The sequence below is a fragment of the Pteropus alecto genome, unplaced genomic scaffold (assembly GCF_000325575.1).
Source record: "Pteropus alecto unplaced genomic scaffold, ASM32557v1 scaffold22, whole genome shotgun sequence".
In the NCBI taxonomy this organism is placed as follows: domain Eukaryota; kingdom Metazoa; phylum Chordata; class Mammalia; order Chiroptera; family Pteropodidae; genus Pteropus; species Pteropus alecto.
Genome location: NW_006434839.1, coordinates 3,784,178 through 3,797,682, shown reverse-complemented (window position 1 = coordinate 3,797,682; position 13,505 = coordinate 3,784,178). Strand labels below are relative to the sequence as shown.

The 13,505-nt window shown below is 42.6% G+C and overlaps 1 pseudogene; it reads right to left on the bottom strand.

Annotated features, from left to right (window-relative positions):
• Positions 1-2,394: 2,394 nt before the first annotated feature.
• On the bottom strand, positions 2,395-2,513 carry LOC112478770 (annotated as a pseudogene).
• Positions 2,514-13,505: the final 10,992 nt, after the last annotated feature.

Genomic DNA, 13,505 nt, shown 5'->3' with positions numbered 1-13,505 from the left:
TCTACCAAGAAAGTAGCTAAGGCCCCACGGTCAAGAGTCCTCCATGTCACACAGTGATCGGTAACATCGAGAGCTGATTTAAATTGAGAGTCTGTGCAACAATTCAGAGTCTGGGCCTTTCACTGACACTTTACAGTTCCCAACTTCCCTCAAATGAACCCCGGTCCTCCAAAATTCTCATAAAGTTTTCCAAACAAAACCTATAAACCAGGCATCCAAACAGCTAATGTAATTTTAAAGGTCTTGGTTCCCTAGCTTTGTGATTCCAGGCAGCCTGATAAAAGTCCTTGGGGGCTATATTCTTCTGTGAGCTTTGACTGAAACTCAATATTTTCCTTATTAGTTATTAACAGAAACATATTCACTTGTAATTCCAAGATCCTAGATTTTGCCCCAAATCTTTCTTTCACATAATAAACAAACATAAAAAGGAAAAAAAAAACTTTTTTTATTATGTCGATAATGGTGCCCATTTCCCCAAATAAGGAGTATCTCTTCTTTCTCTACTATTCTGATTTCTGATTGCTCTCTTTATGGACTCATAATTTTAAACTACACAAAATCTTTAAGTTCACTTTCTCAACAGGAAAATTTTAGTTCCTTACAACCTACTGCCTGGCAACCATGCTCTCTTCACAGAACAAAAAGAGAATTTAACCTTTAAACAGATTGTTCTGATAGAGACACAAAGTAAGTTTTAAAAAGCAAAGGATATTCATTCCGATCTGGTTGACTGTTGATTGTTTATATGGTTTCTAAAATTTTATCCTCCAGAACTTGGTCTGAATTATTTGCCAGCCTGCACTCACTACCAGACAGGTGTTTCCACCCATCCCCCACCTTCACCTCCAGTAATGCCCTCCACCACACACACTCCCTACAAAGGAGGTACTCCCCCTCCCCGAGACCCTTCCTCCACACATAGACCTCTCCCTACACAGACACCCCCACCGTAAGGGGACATTCCCTCATATACCCTCTCCCTCCCTCCCACCCACCCTACAAACAAAACCAACCTCGATTATCATCATAAAGTCACACACTAAACCTAGGTTTGGCCTGAACAGTCAGGCCCCAAACCTATTCAAACTGATCCTGCGAAAGCCATGTTAACTTGATATACTCTTTCTACCAACTGTCTCACGAGGCACAAGCTCTTCCAAACCTCTCCTTGGACATTCAGCCATGGTGACCCCCGCTGCCTTCAGACTCTTCTGGCTGGGAGATCTGCCCCCCATCGCTCAGAGCCCCGAGGTGTGACGTGAGGAGCACACTCACTGCAAATCTGACTTGGCAGTTCTCCTCGCCCAGGTAGCACAGGTCTCCTGAGACGTTGGTCTCCATCCACAGGTGCTCTCCATTCACGGCGTTCTCCTGGAAGGAAAAGACCCACCTGACTTCAGTTTGCTTTCTCAGGCATCAATGGAAGAAGCTCTCGAATTTACTTTTTGGAGGCAAGAGAGTTAGGGAACCCATGGAGTTTAAACACATCTCATTTCACCTCACCCCTGAAAATACCACTGGTGTTGGTCCTACTGAAATTCTAGAAATGGAGAAAGGTATTTGGAAATGCTTTGAGCCAAAAACTAAAATAGACATTAGGTCTATCGATGCTTTATCCATGGATGCGGTCATCCCTGAAACACATATTAAACAAATGAGGGAAAGAGAACCCCTCAAATTGTTCAATGAAGGGTTTATTTATCCAGGCCCAACACTGCAGATTTCATGACAATGGAAACCAAAGTTATAGTCAAAGATGCCTTTACTGAGCAAATTAGCTATGAAGGAGGATATAGCTACATTAAAGTACTTTAAGTAAAGACTGTCAGAAAACACATTTATACCAATAGTGGGTAAATTATACTTCTAAGCCAGAGGTTTCTTGAAACTCAGTCTTATGTCTTCATGTACTCAAATCCTAATAAATTTCTACTAAAAATTCAAACATTTTACCAATTCTGTAGGGCCTTTGTCCAGTTAATTCAAACTGAAGGATTTTCTTGCTTTTAAAAATATTCAAATACTTCTTGTGGCAAACAGAATAGTTGTAGGTTTGGACCCTAAAAGTTTCCAAATAATGATAGATAAGGACAATATTCTTATTAATTAATTAAATTAATAGGTACTTTTTTTTGCTAGGTATCCCAAAGAAATTGCTCTCCACAATCTAAAGTACTTTACTTTAGATTTATCATCCAATTTATCATCCAACTTTAACATATAACCATTTATAGAAGAAAATCTCTTTTCATCCTTTTTTTTCTTTTAATTCCGTCAGTAAACATGTATTCCGCATCACTGGCTCCAGGTGCTGGGTTAGTGTGGTCATCCAGGAAATAAACTCTACCAGAGAACATGGAAAATTATCCGGTATGAAACGGTTTTTTTAAACACCTACAGAGCCTGGTCTTCCAAGGTGGTCTCCCATCCAAGTACTAACCAGGCCCGACCCCGCTTAGCTTCCGAGATCAAGCGAGATGGAGCACGTTCAGGGTGGCATGGCTGTAGACTAGAACATGGATATTAAACACATAACTATAGCAGCGAATACTAAGGAAACCTAAACACAGCAAAAACTCCTGCCGACTCTCTTAGAAAGTGGAGTATAAGATGCTGCAGTGGGGAAATGGTCAAAAAGGGAAATACCAGTCTAGACCAGAAATGAAGTCCTGGAAATCAAGTATGGGAGGCAGGAGTGGGCAAGCCTGGGAGCCAGGCCTTCCGGCATATTGCTCACTCACCAGACTAAGAGGATTCATCCCCGGCCAGGGGTTGTCTGCCTGCTGTATACTGCATACTGACTGCCGATAAACCTTGCTTCTGATATAGGCGCAGCAGGAAAGATTAACTGAACTCACTCTTGAGTTGGGGATCTGATTAGAAAGACTGATCTTTGTAAAGGAAGAGAGAAAGAAAATAATGGAGGCTTCCTGCCACAGTGGATCTGACATCCTGGTCCTCAAATTTGATGGCTCGTTAAAATGATCTTGTGAGTTTTTAGGGCACCCTCCCCAGAGAGACTATTTTAACTAATCTGACATCAGGAGTTTTAAAAGTTCTGGAGGTGGCTATAGTGTGCAGCAGTCTGAGACCCAATAATCCAGTAGACCCTACCCTACCTCTTCAAGCTTATTAGAAAATAGATTCTAGAACTTGTCCATGACTGATCTATTAGACTTGATACCCTTGTACAGCCACCAGAGAAGGTGAGAGAGGAAGAGAGATGTGGCATAAGATTGATTGCCCAGAAGGATCAAAAGGAAAGAGACATGAAACCATAGACACATAGTGAGAAAGTTCAAAGTTAACAAGATAGATCCTGAGGATAGGGAAAAGGAAACAAACTCACACGAGTCTTTAAAGAAGTGATAAAATAAATTAAAATAGTCATATATTTACCTAGTAATCTCACTTTTGGGGATGCCCTAAGGAAATAGTCCTAATGGAAGAAAAATCTATGTACACTCAGAAGTTTCTTTTCTCTCCTAGGTCTTTGTAGCCGAGACAGCTAGCCATTCACCAAAACCATTTATTTTTCTTTCTGAACACACAGCTAGGCCTTATTATTACCCAGCCTCCTTTGCAATTAGGTATGGCCCTGTGACCAAGTTCTAGCCAACGGAACATCGGAACATGAGCAGGAGTGGCGTGTGCTGTTTTCAGACGTGGCCCATTAAAACCTCCCACACGCGTTCCTACGTGCTCTTTTCCCGTACAGGTACCTGGAAAGTCAACTTCTGGGATGATTTTAGAAGCCTTCTGATGAAGATGTAAGAGCGACTGTCTGCCTGGGTCACTGAGTAATGAGGGAACAGGGCCGATACTCTACCCAACCTGCCTGGCGCAGTCCTGGTCCGTTACAGGAATGAAAAATAAATTGTATTTAGCTATTACATGTTGTGGTATGTTCTTTATTGCAGCTTAGTCTACCCCGACTAAAACAGACTTCTCTTTGCTCTTTTCTTTCATTATCTACATCAACCCCCAGTTACTCACCACGCACTGAACAGCATGTCTAATCTCTAAATCCTCGTTTCTTCTGCTCTGAATTCTAATTCTGACATTCTCTCTGATATCTCACACTGCTGTAAAATTAATTCCTTTAAAACATAGCTATGGTTATGCTTCTTTCTTGCTCAGGATGCTTAAATGATTTCCTAATTTTTTTATAAAATAAAATCCGAATGTAACCACACATACTAGACCCTCCATTAATGGCACCCATCTATCTCTCCTTGACCTTTCTTATTCACTGTCATACATTTAACTCTCTTGTCACTCTTCTCTAAATATAGACATACTCTCCTTTTTGTGTGCGATTTTGTGTGTGTGTATTCCATTCTTCCCACCCAGGAACCTCTTTCTCTCTTCTCCACACATCCATCTTGAAATGCCCCCTCAAATAGTATACAACTCAGACTATCCATCTGTGCCAGACCAAAAAAAAATAGCTCTTCCATTTCTAAATGAAGACAACATTTCTTCTGTATCTGTGAGTGCTGAGACAAGTCCCTATAGATATACATATAGATATATTTATGTAGATCAATGTCTATATATAAATCCATCCACCTACAAGTAGAGATCCACATAGGTAGATATATCTGGATATCTAGATGTCTAGATTTCTAGATATAGATATATAGGTATGATTCCCTGCTCTCAAGTCCTACTAAAATTCTAATAAGAGTTATAGGTAAAAAGATAAAAGTCGTAGGGGGGTAGGGTTATAGACTTAATAACTTTTGATTACACTGACACCAAGAGCAAATAATTTACCTCTATAAGACATTTGCTTATAAAAAATGTTTTAAAACAGTAAGAAAATTATAAATATGTATCCTATGTAAATGTCCTTACAAATTCAGAAGGAAAAAATATATATATATGGACTATCTCTCCCTGGAAATTTTTAAGATAGTAGTAGGTAAACTCAGTCTTGGATGATTTAGATCTGTGCTGTCCAATAAGCATATGGCTATTCTATTGAGCACTAGAAAGTATGGTTAGCACTGAGATGTGCTGTCAAATTAACATTCACAGCAGATTTTAAAGACTTAGTGTGAAAAAAAGGATGCAAACCATCTCGTTGATCATTTTTATATTTATTACATGTTGAAACAATATTTTCGATGTATTTGGTTAAACAAAATATGATGCTAAAATTCATTTTACCTATTTCTTTTCATCTTTTTCAATGTGACTACTGGCAAATTTAGTTTTTAGGCTGATATCTATTTCTGTTGGACAGTGTTCAGTTAGCTAATCACTCGCCAAGGGGCAGAAGATCAGACCCAGATACTCCTGAGTGACCTGTGAAGTTGTAGGATTCTTTGATTTTTCCCCAGAAGCCAGTATAATTTAATTTAAAATTCTCACAATTTTGGACTAGTGAGAGTACATGAAATCATGCTAGATATTTCTCAATATTAACTTGGCGGACCAGGTCCAGGGCCTTCACTGATTTATAGCCGATTAGTTCCTCATGCTCTCTCAACAATCTGATCTCTTGAGCAGCCCGCCAACATTTTTTTTAAATGGAAGCAGGAGTGGAGAAAACTGTTGGGGTGGAAGTCACTATTGGTGATGACACCTAACCCCGAAGGTAAAAATGCTAAGGCCTGAGTGTGTGAAGAAGGCACGCGTCTGCTAGGACCTGCCCTTTGAAAAAAGACCGAAATGAGAACATGCACGCACGCACACACACGCACACACCTGCCTCCTCCTGGCTTTTCATTCAAGGTTTCCAAAGATAAGATGGCCTAGTTTCATAACCCAGTTTAAATCAATCCCACGTGAAGACTGTTTTCCCAGTCTTGTCCCTGAACCACACAGTGAGGCAGCGCACTCACGATGTTACGCTTCTACCTGCCTAGGAGAAAGCACTTCTGCTCTTAGCATCGTCAGCTACGGGAAGGGAAAGGTGGTCTGGATAGAGGATCTGGCTTTGTTGGTGTCGAGGCTCTGTTTTCCACAGCCTTCGAGACTGGAGGAAATTTTCCAAGGAGAGAAGAAAATGTGAATTGAAATCAAGGATGCTAGGTTTAAAACTAACATGCCCTTTAAGAAAGATCTGGGTGGCTTTTCCACCATTTCTTGGAGAGCTGTTTTAGGCAATGTAATAGAGGGGAAAAAATCATAAAACAGCAGAGAGAGAATAAGACCCACCTCCTATGCCCTCTGCTATAATCCTAAACACAGGGAAGAAATCTCTAAGTCAGATGAAGTCTGCAGCGCAGGAGAGGCATGTGACATTTAAGAGAAGATATACATTATTTATGCAATAGACACGCTTTTAAGTGGGCTAACTCATTCCAAACTGGAAACTTGGATTCCAGCCCAGGAGACGAGAATTTTTTTTTTTTTTTCCCTTTTTGAGCATTACTCCCTTTCTAGCAATTTAGTTTGTTTTCCCAAAAACTGGCTTGGCTGACATGCATGGCATGGTGACAGCGGGAGCATCCTCTGCAGGTTGCCACTACAAAGATGAAGAGAGGAATGGGAAAAACTCAAACAACTGTGTGGTGCTCTAAGACTTAACACAGCGTATTGTAGTAGCAAGGACATTTAAGAAGAGCTACTGGGGATTCAAATCGCATAAAGCCATTTATTTTTCAAGCAGGCTTTAGACTCATGTCTACCACACCTTTCAGGAACGGAGATTATCCGAGCGCCTACGACTCCCTGTGAAATGTCCCCTTCTCGCTGATGGAGCGGAAAAGCTGTCATCAGTCAGAGCCCTGACATCAGTAACCGGAGAGCCACTAGGCCTATGATGCCGTGCTTGCCACCACGAAGGAGGAAAAACAAGCAGAAAACATTGTCCCTCCCTTCCAGGAATCCCCAAATCTAACTGAGGACCTAGGATAAGAAAGTCGGCTAAAATACATTTGCTGGGTTCGAAGGTTTGTAAGGCAATGCATGGTGGGTAGAGGTATTGTGAGGAATCAAAGCAAAAAGTAAATAAAATCAACAGAATCAGTTTGACTGAGAATACGAGCATGGCCTGGCAGAGAGCGAGACAGGAAGTCTCCGGAGGAAATGACAGTTTCCACTTTGGGCGGAGCCAACTGTCCACGCCTGTCAATAGGACACTGAGGCACCCAACCGAAGACGACTCTGGCTACTCCCACACGTCAGCTTGAAGGGCCCTCACGCTGACACGTGTAGGGGGAAAGGCCTGTGCACAGGCTGCAAGAGTGACAGTTGGCAAAAAGTCAACCGGAAATGAGGTTATGTGAGGCAGAGGTCCTCTGAGTCACAATGAACCATTTGAATGGATGGGAGCAGGAGAGAAGCTTTGGACTTTGAAGATCGGACTAACAATGAGAGAGGATATAATCGCTAAGCAGGGAAGTGAGCATATTAAAATGGAATACTTGAAGGAAATTATTAAGTCCGTGTACCCAAAGCGTAATAACTGGCTCCTACAATAGTGTACACCTGGCCAAAATGCACAGGCGCCTACAGTCTAGGCTCACTAACTCAGTGCTCACCTGCATCTCAGACACCCCACAAGCAGGCCGCTCCTCAAAGCCCTTTACGAAAGGATACTTAGGAGACAACCAGGCCCTTACTGAAGACTTTAGCACATATACTGGAGTCGGGACAGGGCCCTTTGGGATTCTATGATAAGCTGACACTCGGAGATGAAGATCTTACTTCTAGGTTCACCCTGATTTCTCTTGTGACTTCACAGGCACCATGAACAGCTTTGGTATCTGTGAGAGGAGAGGGGAGGTGACATTAGTCAGGGGGTCACAGTACTAGAGGCCCTTGGATGACCCTCATCCCCCTGAACCAAACAGTAATGGAGCAGAGAGAACTTCAACCCCCAGTGCTGGGGGGCAGGGGGCAGATTGGGTAACAAAATGACCTTGTCAGCCTCGTTCTGCCAGAAGCATCACTTAGTACTACTGGGGCCTTTTACCCTCACCAAAGGCAAAAAATTGGAGTTCCTCCTTTTTTAATTTTATTTTTTTAAATTCTTGCCAACCTTCCCTTCATTTGGAAGACTCTTAAGATACTCCAAGCCAAATCAGAGCTGAATAAACAGTAACAGTGGGTAAGTAAAGACTGATCATTTAAACACATTTAGTCCTGAAGAGTGGGCTAATAGAGGGAAACAGTCCTGCTGCTTCTCCACAGGGGAGCAGACAAGGGGGTGAGGAAAAGGGAATGGCAGACAGAGGTCACCCCAGAGGTCTAGTCTTGTACTTTACACAGAGCAAAGAAAATCCCGGTTTAGCTCTTTGAATAGATGTGTAAACCGAACTGACATAAATGAAATGGGTGAAAAGCACGTTCATTGGGAAAAGTCAAAAATTTTGAGGCAAAGGCAAGCAAAGCCTCAGCAAAAGAAGATACAGCGGGGTGAAGGCAGCCTCTTCAATGAACGGTGCTGGGGAAACTAGGCAGATACATGCAAAAAAATGAAACTAGACCACTTTCTTACACCATATACAAGAATAAACTCGAAATGGATTAAAGACTTAAATGTAAGACCTGAAACCGTAAAAGTCCTGGAAGAAAACATAGGCAGTAAAATAAACTCTCTGACATCAGCTTTAGCAATATTTTTTTTTGGATATGTCTCCTCTGGCAAGGGCAACAAAAGCAAAGATAAATAAATGGGACGACATCAAACTAAAAAGGTTTTACACAGCAAAGGAAACCACCAACAAGACGAAAGGACACCTACCGAATGGGAGAAAATATTTGCAGATGACATATTTGACAAGGGGTTAATCACCAAAATATATAAGGCACTCATCATACGACTTGACATCAGAAAGTCGCTAAAATGTTGTTGACCACTGTTTCTCCCTCTCTTCTGAGAAAAATGTTTTACACAATTGTAGTGAGGAACTGCAGGGCTGGTCACTGTTCGGCTTCTGTTTGCTAACAGCATTGTTAACCCACAATCATTTTTTTTCTCAGAGTCATATCTTATAACTCCTTGCACAGCGTATCTCTAAATAAGCCCTCAGATGAAGTGTCTTCAGACGAGGCTTTCAGTTTTCCCTCCACAGTTCAACATTCCCAAAGTGCTTCCTGCCACCGTGATAATTCCACAGTCCACCTTGACAGGGTGCCCACAAGCAAAGGAGAGGGAGGAATGAAGAACCATGACACATGAACCCCGCCTTTGTTCCTATTTGTTCTTCCCCTACTATGTATTATTAGCCTCCCACCACTAGCCCAAAATACCATTTCGATGAAATATTAGAGTGCATACCTCTCTACAGGAATCAGAAAATCACACGTTTTAAGTCGAGCTTTGGCTCAAGCAGGACTCTTCTTTCTAAAAGCGTTTGTATTTCCAACATCAAATAGGGATGTTGCATCCTTCCCCTCAGTACGCTGATGCCCTCTGTTCTCTTCTGTTCTAGGGGTCACCATCCTACATTTTAGCTGTTGATTTATTTTCTGCCCACTGCGTTCTAAGCTTCTTGAAGGCAGAAACCACATCTTCTTCACCTAAGAATCCCAAGGGACCGACACGGGTTCTAGAGCCAAGCACATACTCAACAAATGTGTGACCGATTAATGAATTCATCAGTTGCCCTATTTCTAAATAAATAAATCTGCAGTTTACAAAGAGCTTTCACACTTACTGCCACCTGTGATCCTAACGACACCCATGAAATTCCCCTTAAGAGGAGCCACAATTGTCTCCATCTACAGACAAGAATATGGAGGCCGAAAGAAATCACGTGTCTTGACTAATGCCACACAAGGAGCAGAGAAAGGATTTAATGAATGTTTCTGTCCAAAGGATGTAAACTCTCTCTCATTAAAATCTTGCATCTCAAATAGAAAACCATTCGGGACATCATGAATATTTAACTTTTTCGGGTCCCTGATTTATAACACATGCTCATCATTTGTCCATGCATGTTCTTCTTTGATTTTATTCATCAGGTTTTTTTATATATATATTTAATTCTTTTAAATTATGTGAACACTGGTATAAATGTATTCTACACTCCATTATGGTTTCAGAATTCATTAAAGAGCTGTCCTAGAATAAAGGGAGACTCCAGGAGAGGAACATTTTTCTCGAACAATAATTCAACATGCTGAGGTGGTATCTGAACAATCTCAGGACCAATGTAGAATAAGAATGTTCGTAAGTGTCGCTTGGGAGAGAGAGAAATATATTACAATATAAGAGGACATTGAATCATGGTCTAGGTGCTAAAAAATAAATTTCATTTTAAAACTCCTCTCCTTGCCCCCAACTCGCCATGCTCTTGTAAGAGATGAAGAACGTGAATTTCTACTCTGTTTAACTAAACTCAAAATGCTAAACAAGACTCATCATCAAGGCCAGACTGGCAGAATTTCAGAGCAGCCCTCCTCTCTCTTCATGCTGTTCCTTACATTTTTTTCAGGAAGAGACGAAACCTTTCAATTCACAGTTAGAGACGTCTTTGACCAAGAACTTGACTCACTGAAGACTCTCAATAAATGTATTCTAATGGAATTAAGAATTTCAGACTTGCAATCTTCAACTTTAGTTAATAGTTTCCGTGGAGGTCTTTTGGTTAAAATCAGCAAACATACCCACTCCCACTGATACAAGACCGATCTACCTTTGTGTTAGGAGAGGAAGTATAACAGACGGGGGGACATGAAGCCCCTAGAATGCAACACGAGGTCATCTTCTAACAAAAACAAACAAACAAAAGCACCAGAAAGGAAAAGAAAGCTTGAGCTAAGGGTAAGTTCTATTCATCATTGACTTGGAAGGAACCAGCAAAGCGTGTGCTATGTTCTTAGGAGTCTGAAAATAAAAATGGCTTAGATATCTGAAGGTTGGTCAGTGAGCAAGACTTGTAGCTCTAGGAACCCTGAGAAAGAGTGAGACATACATGCAGTTGAATTACGTTTAAATGAAAAAGCCGACACCTACACTCCAATCCAGAGTCGCTCTGGGTTCCTTCGCTGGACCATTTGCCACAGGAAGGCTGAGGGGATGTGCAGGAGCCAGGTGCTGCAGGCCTGCCCGTGAGATTGCTTTCCTGCAGCAAGAAGAAAAAAAAAAACACAAAGAAAAACCAACATCAGAAGGTAACACTGAGCTAAAAATTTCCCGTAAGATAGAAACGATGCCTGTCAGTCTTCCATATGTGCGACCTTTGCAAATGTGTTGGAACGCGTCTCTCTAAAGTTCATGGTGAAGGTAGAGGGTGGCACGTAGATCTCAAAGACAGGGAGATCGAGGAGGCCACTTTGGGGCCATATTTCTGGCTTCAGGGCCAGAAATTAAAATGTAAGACCCTATTTAGGGTAGAGGGCAGAATGCAGGTCTCTTTGTTTACAGAAAAAGCCTTAGGGCTGGGGGTGGGGGCCACAATACTTTGACAATTTCAAAGCAAGAAAAGCAGGCTCATGAGGTCTTCTATTGAAATTCCTTTATTTCTCACCAAAGGGCTTTCCGAGCTGGTCGCAGCTCCAAGTTCACTCTTGCTCCTCTCAAGAACATCCTCCCGTACCCTTGCAGAGGACCTCAACAGATAGCTGAGGTTCTAAACGGGAGAACACTGATTTGTATTTGTCAAGAAGTTGCAAACGCTCCAAGACCGATCTCTTACCAAGGTCCACGGCAAGAAAAATCCAGAACGCGTCAGGTGGATTTTAGGTTTGATGAGTGGAACATAACAGAATTCAGGTGAGAAAAGAGGGAATGAACCAGAAGAGGCTGAAAAACTCAGCCTTGATCTTGGTCTGCAAACATAAGAGATAAGAGGAAACCCTTTAGGATGCAAATCTGACTATTGTTGAGCAAAGGGAAGGGAGGGAGGGAGAAGAACCAAGTGGAGAGAATAAGACAGAAAGATAAAGGAAGAAAGCGAGGAGTCATCCACCCGGTGAAGATCTTGTGGTATCATCATGAAAAACAGAAGTCCAATTTCTAAACAACTCCACCAGATATGTCAGGCAAGGGTTTCGAGCTTAAATACGAATGCTGACGCGTGAACTAAGTGGCCGCCTAGAAGGGACATGAGGGTTGCCTCCACACATGAGTCCAGGTGTGCTCTGAGAATTACCTGACCTAGAATCAGGTGGGTCTCGCGATGAAAAACGCTTGTTTGTCGGTATAAGGGTCAGGCCCAAGAGTCTGCATTTACGCATGCTGCCCAGGTGCTTCCTTTTGTAAGCTAAAGTTTTCAAACTTCTCCATGCGAGTGTGAAAGGATTCAATTTAAAATGGAACCAGAGAATCTGAAATGGAGAATCTCCCACACGCGCCCTCAAGAAAACTTAGCTTAAGAACTGAGAGACTGACTTCCCGTTAACGTCTAGTTTATAGAAAAGCGAAACTTATCCCTTGACCAACTAACATCTGCCAAGAATCTCTCCCCATCCTCCAGCCAATGAACTTGCTGCTTGGACTCCAGCTAGAGTCCCCTTTCCCGGCACTCCTTGCCCATAAAAACAGCTCACCCCAAACCATCAATGGACTTGCCCATAGCTTGTTATTTCCTGTGTCCTGAATTGCATTTCCTTTGCTATTCCTGAATAAACTCAATTTCTGGTCATGTGAGCTACCCTGCCGTTACCTCTTAGGTTAACAGGGCAGGTGAAGGAGCACTAACTTACTCAAGCCCATCGAGGTGGAGCCCTAGAAGAACACATCAGAAACTTCACCATGCACTTGACCCCCCAGCCCCACCCCTCATCCCCCAGTGGCTCCCTGCAGCCTCTCTCACAGGACGTGGACATCACAGTAAGAATCTGCCATCTCTGACACTGGACCCACAGACACACCAGGTCTGCCCAGGGAGGCCCAGATCCTCAGACTCCTTCACCCACCTCACCATACAGAGAAACAAGGCTAAAGACAGTGAGATGGGAAAAAGGATGGCGGTGATGGCCAGATACATGGTGAATCCCATCAACTGAGCCACTGAGGGAAAAAGGAACTTGGCTGAGAAAGGGAGAGGAGGAGTAAGAGCAGAACCTAAAAGCTTTGTCGGACTCTAGTAGGTGGGAGATCTCTCTGTGTCAATCAGTGAGCTCTGCAAACTCCACCCAGAAATGGAATTTACAAAGTCAAACCACCCCACAACCCAAGGAAAGGCTGGGTGGCGATCCAGAAAAGCATCCGGGACTGTGCAGTCACCGATCGTTGACCAAGCTCGCCTGAGAGCTCAGCGAGTGTCCAACCCTGCCCTGCTTTTGTTTAACTCTCCACATTCCTACACAGAAGTCCCCGAAATAGAGGCTAGGTCTTTGGTAGTCAGACTGATCCAATCGAGCTTGCCCGAAGCCTACTTTCATACGCTCCCACCAGGCAGCAGGCAATGTGCCTGCTTTACATAAGCCCCCAAAGAGCCACTCACTACAAGTATGCTGACCTTTCATGAAGACGGTCTGAGGATACAGTATTCTCTTCCCTTACTTTCCACTGGGGCAAATAATGAACAACATCACTTTTGGCCCCTCTCCCCAACGTATATTCCATTTAATTGAGTGATAAGACAAGAACGTTG